The sequence below is a fragment of the Phoca vitulina genome, unplaced genomic scaffold (assembly GCF_004348235.1).
Source record: "Phoca vitulina isolate PV1807 unplaced genomic scaffold, GSC_HSeal_1.0 scaffold6, whole genome shotgun sequence".
Lineage (NCBI taxonomy): Eukaryota > Metazoa > Chordata > Mammalia > Carnivora > Phocidae > Phoca > Phoca vitulina.
In genome coordinates this window covers 29,111,473-29,125,552 of record NW_022589709.1, presented here as the reverse complement: position 1 = coordinate 29,125,552, position 14,080 = coordinate 29,111,473, and the positions used below count along the sequence as shown (strand labels likewise).

General features: G+C 38.8%; 1 pseudogene; it reads left to right on the top strand.

Moving 5' to 3' along the window:
• Positions 1-453: 453 nt before the first annotated feature.
• LOC116632002 lies at positions 454-2,988 on the top strand (annotated as a pseudogene).
• The last annotated feature ends 11,092 nt before the right edge of the window (positions 2,989-14,080 follow it).

Here is a 14,080-nt window from a genome sequence, read left to right as displayed (position 1 = left end):
CTCTCTCTCTCTGTCTCGCCTTCAGCTGTTTTCCTCTATGTTGGTTCATACTCTAGAATGTTCTTTCTATGTGATATGAAAGTGTCTCTGGTAGGTGTCTGAAAATTTGAGAGAGCCTCCCCTACTTTCCTCGTATCTATATCACCCCCCACAAAAGGATTCAGAAATACAAGAACAATAGTGTTTTCTTTTTCAGAAATAACTAATAGATTTGCGAAGATATATCCATCAGTCCTTGTATTCCACTCTTTTAGGAGTGAGGAAAGTTTTCCTTAGACCTCCTATGGCCATGGTAATTTCTGAGCTATTCGCAAAGGGTATGGGATTATTTTTACACCAGTCAGGCCCATGCTTGAAGCTTGGTGGAATGAACTTTCCCTAAGTTCCATGGCTCCAAAAGAGAAATGCTAGACACCTAAACAAAATTCAGATAGGAAAGAGAGATAGAAGAAAATGGTTGCTGAGGAGGTAACCAACAATCGACTACAGGTTAGCTGTAATATAAGTTTAAAGAATAAAATTCATTTACCAGTAGATAGCCGCTAAGCTCCCAAAACTCAAATAGCTCACAATATTGAGGGAAAAGAAAGCATACATTCATTGTATTAAGCTTGGTGATGGAAGTAGAGCCAGGCACCTGATAAAGTTTGTAGTCAGGGAACATAGGAGGTATATGTTAATGCTCAAAAAGGCATTTAATAGAAAAAAATTAAATGGAAGTTGTTGGTAAGAGAAAATTCTTTCTGCATAGCTCTTCCATAGTTAATTAGCTTTTTAACCACCTTAGAGCTTCTCTAAAAATCAAATAGTGCATAGTTTGTTCAATATACAGTTAATAACACTTCCAGTAAGGATATAATTCCAGAGTAACAACAAGAATCTAATAAAAATTCCAAAAAGCAAAGGTTCTGGGTGACAGTTGAAAGTGTGTTCTGAAACAAAGGCTGCAAAATAACTGCATTGGTCCCAAAGTTCCTGGGCGGAAAAGAGCCTGAATTCCAGATCAAAGTTTAGAAAACATTTTAGTGTCATTTTCACACTGCATATGACAATATTTAAACCCTATATTGTGTTCGTTTTCTTAAAATATCTAGTATATCCCTTTCATTATTTAGATAGATTAGAATAAATGTGCATTATAAGTAAATAAATAAACAATAGGTCAATTGATAATTGATCGAAAGACAGACTGACAGTCATAGCAGGAAGGGGTGAGAGAGGGAAGGAGAGACGAAGGTGACATCCGCATAGATTTCTCATAAAGAGTTCTTCAGGGTAGTTATTACCAGTGTGGTGAATGGCTGACATCTGGTGGTAAAACAGTAAAAATTTGCATGGATTTGCACACTCATAAAAGGGGCTATTCGGTGAATGATGGCTGTGTCTTTAAGAAGAATAATTTAAAATGCTGCCAGTCATCCAGTGTTTAGGTCCACATCATGCCAAGCACCCAGGTATTTGAAAGGATCTGTACCATCAGCTATCATATAGATCCTGACTGTATCCATGTCCTCTTTGCCAATGGAGTCACTATTCTCTAACCAAAGAACAGAAACCATGAAATTGTTTAGTTACTTTTTTTTTATATGAGCACTTAAGGAGGCAAAAATAAACATATATAATGTCACTCAAAATCATTTGCATTGGGCGCCTGGGTGGCTCAGTTGGTTAAGCGACCGCCTTCGGCTCAGGTCATGATCCTGGAGTCCCTGGATCGAGTCCCGCATCCGGCTCCCTGCTCAGCAGGGAGTCTGCTTCTCCCTCTGACCCTCCCGACCCTCCCCCCTCTCATGTGCTCTCTCTCTCAGTCTCTCTCTCTCAAATAAATAAATAAAATCTTAAAAAAAAAAAAAAATCATTTGCATATTTTGTTAACCTATTGCCATTTTAAGAAATAAGAGAAAATTAAAATTAGGTTCAGAAAAGTAAAAAAAAAAAAAAATGGGTGCTTGGTATTGATCCTTGGGAAAGAAGACACAGGCAATAATGATGCCAAAGGCCATTACATCATTGGCAAGGAGACTGTTGACCTGGACTGCATCTGAAAACTGGCAGATCTGTGTACAGGGCTATGGGACTTGCTCATCTTCCACAGCTTTGGGGGCAGCACCAGCTCTGGGTTTGTGCCCCTGCTCATGAAACAGTTCTTGGTGGTCTATGGCGAGAAGTCCAAACTCAAATTTGCCGGTCCTCCGGGTTTCCACAGCAATGGTGGAGCCCTACAGTTCCTTCCTGATCACCCACATGGCCCTGGATCATTTTCACTGTGTCTTCATGGTCACCCAGGAAGCCATCTATGACATGTGTCAACGCAACCTGGATATCATACGTACCAATCTCAATCATTTGATTGGCAGATTGTGTCCACCATCACCACCTCTCCGCAATTCGACAGTACCCGGAATGTGAGTTTGACAGAATTCCTAATCAACCTGGTCCCATACCCCCATATCCACTTTCCCTGGGCCACCTACTCCCAAGCATCTCAGCTAAGGCCTATGTTGAGCAGCTGTCTGCGGCCAAGATCACCAATGCCTGCTTCAAACCAGCCAGTCAAATGGCCAAGTATGACCCTTGCCACAGCAAGTACATGGTTTGCAGCATGCGGTATCGGGGTGGGGTGGGCTGGACGTGCCAACGTCCACACAGCCTTTACTAGCATCAGGATGAAGTGCACCACCCAGTGTGTGGATGTTGCCCAACTAGATTTAAAGTGGGCATCAACTACCAGATCTCCAATTGTCATCCCCGGGGGAGACCTGGCCAAAGAGCAACAGAGTGTGTACATACTGAGCAACACCATGCCATGGCTGAGGTCTGGGCCTGCCTGAACCATAAGTTTGATCTCACGAAGGCAAAGTGAACATTTATACATTGTGCATGGGGGAAGGCATGTAGGAAGGAGAGGTCTCTGAGGCCCAGGAGAACCTGGCAGCTCTGGGGAAAGATGAGGAAGAGGTAGGCATGGATTCTGTGGAAGAATACTAGAGTGTGGCTGGTAGCCTGGCTGGTTTCAAGTTGTTTACAATTAAATTTCCTGTATTAAATGATTAAAATCATAACTCTATGAATACTAAAAACCACTGAATATTCACTTTAAACGAGTGAATTTTATGGTATGTTAATTTTACACACACACATGCAATCATATTCAAGCCTGGTAAACCACGGCCATCCTCAAAGCCTGAAAGCTCCCAGTCACAGCTGGGCCATGTAGAAATGGCTTCTTGTCTTCCAAAACAGAGTCATAGCTCCTTCAAATAATGAGTCATTCCTACTCCTACCAGGGGCCTCACTAATGAATTCCCTAGCTTCACACTGGTGAAAATGCCCTACAGATGTCCTGCTTAGGCCAGCCCTCTACCCTTCCCCAAGGTGTCCTGCAACACTGCCTTCCTTGCTTAGGTACAGGCCCACAGATATGGGAACATCTTTGTTGTGTGTGGAAGTCTGTGTCCCACAGCAGAATTTCTCTGCCTGGTGCTGTCCCTGTCCTCTTGCTGTGCTCCCCCTACCCCCCAATCTCACCATCAGATAGATCTACTGCCTACTTCGGATTCCTCAGCTCAGGGAGCCTCAGTCTGTGACATTCAAAACCTAAAAGACAGAAGGCCTCCCAGAGGGGAGAGATGTGAAAGCTAGCTATGGAAAGAACTGAACAGATGTGGGAAGAGAACAGAAAACATTCAGCTTTCTACTCCTTCACTACCTTCAGTGCCCATTCTGTCTTCCCTACTTACACATGACCAGTCCTTCATTACAGTTGGAATAAAACTCTTTACTACTGGAGCCAAACACAGCTTCTTCTCTGAGTGAACTAAAATGTCATATTGCTTCAGCAAAACCCTGTAGCCCAATAACCCTGGCAATCTAGGTATCTTAGTAAAATTATATACTATGCTAAGACTTTTAGGTTCTATTATGAACTGACCAGAATTCAAAGGAAGATTAAGAATTAAAGGCTAATAACTTCAAGTTTGTGAGGTAGGATAGGATATATTCCCAAGAATTTCTGATTCTCATTCTGGAAAAAAAAAGTTCTCTATTTTTCAAACTGAAAATTGAGGTAAAAATAGGAAAGTGATATTCTATATAAATTACACTGGATTGTAAATTCTTAGCAAAGACAAAGTGCTATGTGATTGCAAAATAATATGTTACTGCAGAGACTAATGTTCTGTCTCATTCAGTTTCTTTTGGCCGATGAGAATGAGATCTTGAGAACTTGCGTGCTTTATTTGTAGCCCCTTATTGCAGCTATATCCATCAAAAGGGGGAAGGGGGCCAAATGCTCTGCTGCCATCATTCATAAAGCTAGGAACCCTGCTTGAGCACCTGTTTGATCGGCCAGGTAATATAAATAATGCCACAGAGTATGCAGAATCAGTCACCAGATGCTTTGGATGGCTACCTCAGCAATGATTAACAAGAAATGTGGCAGGTCAATGGCAAGTACAGATCTCTGTAGCAAAGAGAATGTCCTGGCCTCTCCAAAGGGACACATATGAATTAAAGTTGTATTCTGGAGAATTCTGAACTGTGCATAAATGAATGCTGAATTCCTATCCCCTGAACTCCAGACTCATATCCAAATATCTACCCAACAGATTTACTTGAATGTATAATAAGCATCTTGAACTCAACATTTTCAAACTGAACTTCTCTTTTCTTCCCCAAACCTGTTCTTCCTAGTCTTCCTCACATCGTAGCTTCCAGTCCTGCAAGCCTAAAAAGCTAAGAGTCCTCATAGATTCCTCTCTTCCTCTAAACAGCTATTTCCAGTGTTAGCAAATCCTGTTTACCTTCAAAATATAACCAATACTAACCATTTCTCACCACCTCTATTGCTATCAGTGCCATCATCATCTCTTTCCTGAATTACCACAACAACCTCATAACCAGTCTTCCGAAGTGCTTTCTCTGCCCATTCCCATTCCAGCTTCCAGAGTGATTACCTAAAAAAATAGTAAGTCAGATAATGTCACTTTTCTCAAACACTTTCAGTGAGCTCCCATATTAAACTAAAAACAGGGGCACCCGGGTGGCTCAGTCGGTTAAGCCTCTGCCTTCGGCTCAGGTCATGATCCCGGGGTCCTGGGGTCAAGCCCCGCATCGGGCTCCCTGCCCCATGGGAAGCCTGCTTCTCTCTCTCCCACTCCCCCTGCTGGTGTTCCCTCTCTTGCTGGTGTTCCCTCTCACTGTCAAATAAATAATATCTTAAAAAAAGACAAAAAACAAACAAAAAAAAAACCCAAAAACTAAAAACAGAGTCCATACAATGGCCTACATGGCCGGAAACAATTTATTCTACCCCCTACTCTCTGTGATCTCCTGCTATACTCCCCTTTACGCTGTTCTAGATCTCCTGGGCCCCTTCTTATTCCTCAAAAAACCAGACACAGAAACACTGCAGCATCTTTGCACTTGCTATTTCTTCTCTCTGGAATGCTCTTCCCCCAGGTATACATATGGCTCCTTTTCTCATTTCATTCAAAACTTTGCCCATGTGTCACCTTCTTCTATGTTGATTTTTCTGCTCCCTATTGTGTTTCTGACTTAATCCATGCTTTTTTTTTTTTATGTAGCTGTAACTAACTTACTCATTTTCACTGCCATTTAGTATTCTATTGTATAAATATGTCACAATTTATTTATCCATTCTATTGATGGATATCTACGGTGTTTCCAATGTTTTGCTATTACAAAAAAAATAAATCCTCTTATAAATATTCTTGAACATAGCTCCTGGCACAAAATTGCTGATTATAGACTTGTGCATCTTCAGCTTCACTATATAATGCTAAATTGTTTTTCCAAAATAGTTGTATCAATTGATACACTCACCAATTATGCATAACTGTATTATCTGCTCTATATCCTTGCTGGTGTTTTTAATTATTCCCAATATGGTAGGTTTTAAATCATCTTTAATAATGGTTTTGATCTGCATTTTTTATGGCTATTAATGAGATTGAGCATCTTTTAGTATGTTGATCGACTGTATCAGGATTCCAACAGGGAACAAATGACAAGTTAGGATAATCAAAGGAACTAATACAAAGATGTGCATGGAGTGTAGGAGAACCCAGTCTGTCCACAATAGAGTTGTTTCCACTCCTAGACCCAAAAGGACAAGAGGAGGAAAAGGTGACTGAAAACCTAGAATAGTCTTACAAAGCAGAAACCTTTGGTTAAAAGAAATAACTAGAGTGAGGAAGGGATCAAGGAGAAAAAATATCTCAACTTCATTTTCCTCCCTCCTTCTGACCTTCTGTCAGGAATCCCCATTGGCTAAATCCAACTGGAAGTCAAAGGGAATGGGAACTCTGCTGTTGCCAGGATCCTGGACAGAGCACAGGGTGAAGAATGTGAAGTTGGTATGTAGGGGCAAACAAAAGATATTTGCAGGGGCTATTCATATTCACTTTTCTCTCCTGTGAAGTACCTGTTCAAGACTTTTGCCCATTTTTATATTAGGTTGTCTTCTACATATTGATTTATATTAGTTCTTTATGTGGACAATGATTTCTATTGCAAATACTAGGTTTTTTTTGTAATCCTTATGACCTTTCTTTTTTCTTGCCCTAATATACTGGCTAGAGCACCTAATACAATAGCAGTGACACCTGTCTTGTTCATGATCTTAAAGAGAATACTTTCAATGTTTTCTTCATTAAGTATAAAGCTTACTATTGGCTTTTTTCTTAATAACATATATTGTATCAGGATAAGGAAATGCTCTTTTGAGTTTGCCAAGAGTTTCTTGTTGCTGTTGTTTAAATTTCAAATAGGTGTTAATATTTAGCAAATATTTTTTCTGCATATACTAGGTCCAGTGTCTAAAAACTAGTGTCCCCAAAGGCCAAATCCTGCCCACATTTTTTTAAAATAAAGCTTTATTAGAAAACAGCCACACATACTTGTTTAGTACATATGGCTGTTTTCACACTACAATGGCAAAAATGTGTAGTTCTATGGCCTGCAAAGCTAAAAATATTTACTATCTAGTTAGCCTTTTGCAGAAGTTTGCCAACTAGATGATTATACAACTTTCCTTTTTACCTCTGATCATATTGTTTAGCAGGCTATTCTCAAAGTGAACACCCCAGATCCATTCCTTGTCCTTTACTGCTCTATTCCCCACAAGGCTTATTTTTACTGCTTGCATCCCCAAGCTCCCTTGCCACTGGCTTTTCACAGAGGCTGACAAATGAGAGGCAACAGCAGGAGATGGGAGAGTGGTAGCCCTCATTGGTCACAGTACTGACTTGTTATGGTTCTGACAGAGGACGCATTCTTCTATGGCTACAAATACTGATGGTTAAACCGTCTTCCATAATTCCATCTCTCACTAAGCATTTCCTCTCCTTGCCCTTTCATTCCTAGAGGTTCCTGGCTATTACTGGTCACCAAAGGGATGTCCAACTATCCGTTACTGGTTCCATTAATCCTTCTTTAAACTGTTCCTTAAATTTCCTTCAGTTATAACTATTTTTTGTGTTTCATCTCTTTCTTGCCATGCCTCTTAGAAATGCAGCCATTAATTATACGAATTGCTTTTCCAACACTGAATCAACCTTTAATTTTTGGGATCTACCCAATTGGTCATAATGCATATTGTTATATGTCACTGTATTCAGTTTGTTTTTTTATTCTTTTAGGTCTTTGTATTTATTTTTATTTTTTAAATTTTATTTTAATTCAATTAATTAACATATAGTGTATTAATTTCAGAGGTACAGTTCAGTGATTGATCAGTTGCCGTATTTGTGAGAGAATAATCTGTTACTTTCCTTTCTCATTCTGTCCTTTTCGGATTTTGATTATTATGATTATGCCACCCTCATGCCAAGATTTAAGGAGTATTCTTTCTGTTTCCTGTTTCTAGCCTGAATAATTTGTGTAAGATGTAATATTATGTGTTCTTTAAATTTTGTTATAAATGTTTGGTAAAATCATCTGGCTTATTATTGCTTTTTGAACCACTTTTGCCAGTTAAATTTTTTTAGAATTTATCCATTTTAAGGTTTCAAGTTCATTGAAACAAAGTTGTAATATCCTCTATCTTTTAAATGTATGCCTCATATCAGGTTCTGACCCTTTTTACCTCACAGTATTGTTTATAAATTCCCTAGTTTATTTTTTCTTAGTAGAATCGCTAAATCTTGCCTCAGTTCATGTCATTATATGTTTATTTTCTATTCCATTAATTTCTATTATCCTCATGATTTCAATCGTTCTATTTTCTTTAGGCTTATTCACTTGTTCTTTTTATATCACATTAAATTAGATGCTTAACTCATTACTTTATAATCCTTATTTTTTTTCCAATATAAGCACATAAGTCATAAATTTTCCTCTCATGACAATTTGAGCTGCATCCCACAAGTATTTTTAAACAGCTTTAATGAGATATAATTCACATAGCATATAATTTACCCAGTTAAAGTGAATACTTTAATAATTTTTGGTATATTACTAACTTTACAGTAAATTATGGTAAAATATATAATATAGAAGTTGCCATTTTAACCATTTTAAGTCTACCATTCAGTGACGTTAATTACATTCACAATGCTGTGCAACCATCACCACTATTTCCAACGTTTTCGTCACTTCAAATAGGAACTTTGTAATCAATAACCATTAACTCTCCTTTCCCCCACCCCTAGGCCCTGGTAACTACTAATCTACTGTCTCTATAAATTTGCCTATTCTTAAATTTCATTAAGTGAAATCATACAATATTCGTCCTTTTTGTTTGGCTTATTTCATTTAGAATAATGTCTTCAATGGTTGATGAAGTAGCATTATTCAGAACTCCATTCCTTTTGATAGCTAAATAATATTCCATCATATGTATATACTGCATTTTGTTTATCCATTCACTTGTTGATGGACACTTGGGTTGTTTCCACCTTTTGGCCATTGTGAATAATGCTGCAATAAACACTGGTGTACAAATATCTCTTCCAGTCCCAGCTTTCAGTTCCTTTGGGTATATACCTAGGAGTGAAATTACTGGGTCATATGGTAATTCTGTCTAGCTTTTTGAAGAACAGCCAAACTGTTTTCCCCACGACTGCATCATTTTACCTTCCTATCAGCAATGTACAAGGGTTCCAATTTGTCTACATTCTCTTCAATACTTGCTATTTTCCATTAAAAAATATTACAGCCATTCTAGATGTGATGTGGTATCTCATTGTGGTTTTGATTTGCTTTTCCCTAATTACTAATGATGTTGAGCATCTTTTCCTTTTTCTGGCCATTTGTATATCTTTGGAGAAATGCATAATCGAGTCCTCTGCACATTTTTAAAAAAGATTTTATTTATTAATTTGACAGAGAGAGAATGCACAAGCAGGGGGAGTGGCAGGCAGAGGGAGAGGGAGAAGCAGGCTCCCTGCGGAGCAGAGAGCCCAGTGCGGGGGCTCGATGCTGGGCTCAATCCCAGGACCCTGGGATCATGACCTGAGCCAAAGGCAGATGCTTAACCCACTGAGCCACCCAGGTGCCCACCTCTGCACATTTTTAAATTGAGTTGTCATTTTGTATGTTGAATTATAAGAGTTTTTATTTTTTAAATTTTTTTGAATTATGAGTTTTTAATATATTTATATATTTTCTGGATTTTATGGGTTTTTAACATTACATAAAAAGAAGCCATTACCTCTTCAAACCATAACATATTAATTACCTCAGGTAATATTAGTGATTATTAAACATAATTTGTGATGGGTATGGCTTAACAGAGGTCTGACTTTAGGTCGTATTCTGAAAGCCTAGGCAGATTTGCCACTGATTTACTTCTAGCTATGACCAAGTCACATAAACCACCACTACGATCATTGTTTATTTACCACATAAAATTGAAAAATGTATATGTATATATTTGTAAGGATGAAATTCTAAATAAAAAGAGCAAAACCTAGAACAAAATACTGCTCAGAAGCTCAGAGACTATAGATTTTGTATTATGATGCAATAGAAAAACATGATATTAGAGAAAGAGAACCATTCCATTTAGTATTTTTCTCTCCATCACTATATGAAAATGGTACAGGGGAAGGATTAAAGTCAGATGCCTTTTCCTTTAGTTTCTCCTCCATTCTCCACTTCAATTCCTGAGACCTTTCAGAACTAACAGAGGCTTCATTGGGATGTAGGGGAGAGGAATGAAGTTGTCATTGGCTATCTGGTCTCCTCCAGCTACCCACCCGGCCAAGGAATTGGCTCTCCTGTGTGTTCCTCACAGGGACCTTCAAAGTTTGAACAATGAGGTGGTCAGAAATAGGAAGTCCCCTGGTCCCAGTGCCACTTAACTTCTAAACAAGTTGTGGGTGGGTACACAAAGGAAGTAGCATTAATGGGCATAAGGAAGAAAGGGGATGAGGAGAACACTGAGGGATTGATTAGAGGAAGCAAAAGTCATTTGGCCTGGGCCTCAAGCTCAGGGCAAGCTACCAATTTAGGTACTTTTTAATTTGATGGCACTGAATTGATCTTTGCCTGCTTAACATTAATTGTTAACACTGCACAAGGCTAGCATTTCCCACTGAAAAATAAAAGCACTTGTAGAAAACAAAAGTTTGAAATAAGTTTGCTTTTTAAATGCTTATTTTTTCTTTTAATTACTAATTATACTGGTTAGAAACTCCCACTGGAAGCGGCATAGTCCTTTTTAGATGTGTGAACAAAACATTGTTACAACTTTCTATACAGTCAAAAATAAGCAGAAGAGAATACTTACTTTTTTTTTTCAAGGCTTAACATAGGGATCCCAACAAAATGGCTGTGCAAAAGGCTACCAATGAGATTTTAAGATTGGATGTAAGTAAAGAAATGTATTCATTAAGAACTATGGGTACTACTTTACTATCCTATTGGAATGTAAGCTCTAGGAGGGTAGGGATTTTTGTTTCTCATTAATATAACCTCAGTGCCAGAACAGTACTTGGAGCAGAGCAGGCATTTAATACATATCTTTTTTGAGTGTATGAATGAATCCCATAGCTAAAAATGTATTAAGTTTTCTTTTATATATCTTAGTGAGTTGCTTTTTTTTTTTAGACAGTCACATAAGAAAATTTTACACTGGAAAAGTTAATCATATTTAAAAATAACTTTTCAAGCCAGGATATTATTCTCATTTAAAATATATTACTCTTTTGGGGCACCTGGGTGGCTCAGTTAGGTTAAGTGTCTGCCTTCGGCTCAGGTCATGATCCTGACATCCTGGGATCGAGCCCCGCATCGGACTCTGTGCTCAGCGGGGAGCCTGTTTCTCCCTCTCCCTCTGCCTGCCTGTCTGCCTACTTGTGATCTCTCTGCCAAATAAATAAATAAAATCTTTAAAATATATATATATATATATGCATATATATGTATTTCTCTTTTATTGTAAATCAGCATCTCCATTTTCTTTCTTTTTTTTAAAGATTTTATTTATTTGACAGAGAGAGAGAGAGAGCAGCAGAGGGAGAGGGAGAAGCAGAATCCCCACTGAGCAGGGAGCCCCATGTGGGACTCGATCGCGGGACCCCGGGATCATGACCTGAGCCGAAGGCAGACGCTTAACTGACTGAGCCACCCGCCCTTAGCATCTCCATTTTCTACTATATGTTTTTATGTGTTCATAAAAATATACCACAAGGTGGCATACAAAACCTCATAAAGACATTTCTGGAATTCTGTCAAAATTTTACTATATACTTATAGAAAACCTCCCTGAAATCCAGGCAAGAGGATTTGCTTGAGGGCTAGGCTCTGTCCCACTCTAGCATATGTCCCTCCCTACAGGGCGAGAAGACCACAGAGCCCAGGGACATGCCCCTTCTCACCTGGAGAACCTCTTCCAAGGCCTTCCTGGTCCGTTCTAGAAGGGCAAATGAAGCTGGCGAGCACATTCCAAAGGTCTGGACTGCTCAGGCAATGCATCTGCAGGAGCTGGGATAGGCTGTCCTTGGGCCAAAGAGGGCTCTCTGAGTCCATCTCTCCCTGCTTTGCCACTCATCAGTGCAGGACTTGAGGAGTCCAAGAATTCTGGGAACCTTAAGAAGGCATCTTTGTCAAGGTAGGAACAGTTTGTTAGTGCGATTTATAACTTCTGATTATTTACACATATGGTATGTGGACCTCCATTTTCACTGACAGGGCCCTGCAAACATTAGAGACAAGACTGTGTATGTATATAATTTGTTGATTTTTTATGGTGTATATTTGCTTACTTATAATCTGTACTTGGAATCTCTACATTAGAATCCCGAGATTTCAATAACAAAATCAGCAGCTTATTTGAATAGCTTGTATTGGCTATCAGGAAGTAAAAATGATTCATCAAAAATGGTCTACAATAGAATTTGTAAACAAAGGTAAGTACAGCAGCTATTATAGTTATCTACCACTATTTCGGTTTTTCTCCTTCCAGGAATATAGTAGGACTGTACTTACCTATCCTTCGGTGTTAGGTGTGGCTATGTGGCTAGCATTTTTTTGAGCTCTGGTTTATACTCCTTTTATAGTAATTTTATTGAGATTGAATTCTCATATCATAAAATTCACCCTTTTATAGTGTACACAGTTTAGAGGATTTTAGTATTTTCAGTTATGCAACTAACATCACTAACTTTAATACTTTTGTACCATTGCCACAGAAAGAAACCTGTACCTGTTAGATTATGACTAGGTTTGACCACTGCAACTTGAGTAGGAAGGTTGTACATAACGTGACAGCAAGTCTTTCCATAGCTAGTGCTGGGTTCACCACGTTCTCCCCTTGCCATGGTGGCTGGTGTATTCCACGGGTGAGGCTCCATCAGCCTGCGTCTTGGAGGATACACATGGAACCAAGCCCTTAATGAACCAAGAATGTGGCTAAGAAATAAAGTTTCATTGTGTTTAGTCACTAAGATTTGGGGGTGGTCCCTAGACACGGCATAGCATAGCACACCATGATCCATACACACAGGATAAAGATCTGTTTGATCAGAAACTATCTGAGGCAGAGTTTTTTAAAAGTGCTTAGGGCGCCTGGGTGGCTCAGTTGGTTAAGCAACTGCCTTCAGCTCAGGTCATGATCCTGGAGTGCCGGGATCGAGTCCCGCATTGGGCTCCCTGCTCAGCGAGGAGCCTGCTTCTCTCTCTGACCCTCCCCCCTCTAATGTACTCTCTCTCATTCTCGCTCTCTCAAATAAATAATCTTTAAAAAAAAAAAAGTGCTTAGAAATTGTTATTATAAAAGTCTCATTACTAATCACCTTCTTATAATGAAAAAGAGGCTGATTTTGAATGAGATGATTATTGAAGGAAAATCACTTCATTTAAGCTAAGAAAAGGACAGTTCACCAATTATATTTACCATCGAGGGTCCAATATGACTCCATCATGAACTTTGGTCTGCTGATGGGAACATGATAGATATCACTATTTGGGACACTATGCTTTCTTAAGGTTTCTTTCTGGAATCCTACCTGGAATTTACTTGGGTCTATGGTGTAAGATAAAGCCCCAGATTGGTATTTTTTTCCTCCAATCATTTACCCTTCAGCCCATATTAAACATAATTTAATCTTTCTTCTTAAATGAGTAATTGCAATATCTCAGGTCTCCATTTTCAGTATCATATCACTGTTCAGTATGGTTGATACATAAAATGTGAGATATTCTGTAGATCTTAAGGTATGCTCTATTCATTAATAATGCTACCAGCAGTTTAGGTTTCCATTACTCATCATCACTATAAAATCGTATCAACGAATCCCCATTCTTTTCCTCTAATCTTTTAGCTGCCACCAGATTAAACTTTCCAAAATGTAGTTCTGATAATGACACTTCCCTATACAAAAGCCTTAGATAGAGGCTCCTGGCTGGCTCAGTTGGTGGAGCATGCGACTCTCTTCATTTGGGGTATTGAGTTCAAGCCCCACGTTGGGTGTAGAGCTTACATTTAAAAAAAAAAAAAAGAAGTAGTAAAAAACAGAACCAAAAACCAAACAAAAACTTTCAAAAACCCTGAGAAAATAAAAAATAATTTAGCTAGGTATTCTATTACTTTTCTAGGGCTGCCATAACAAAGTAC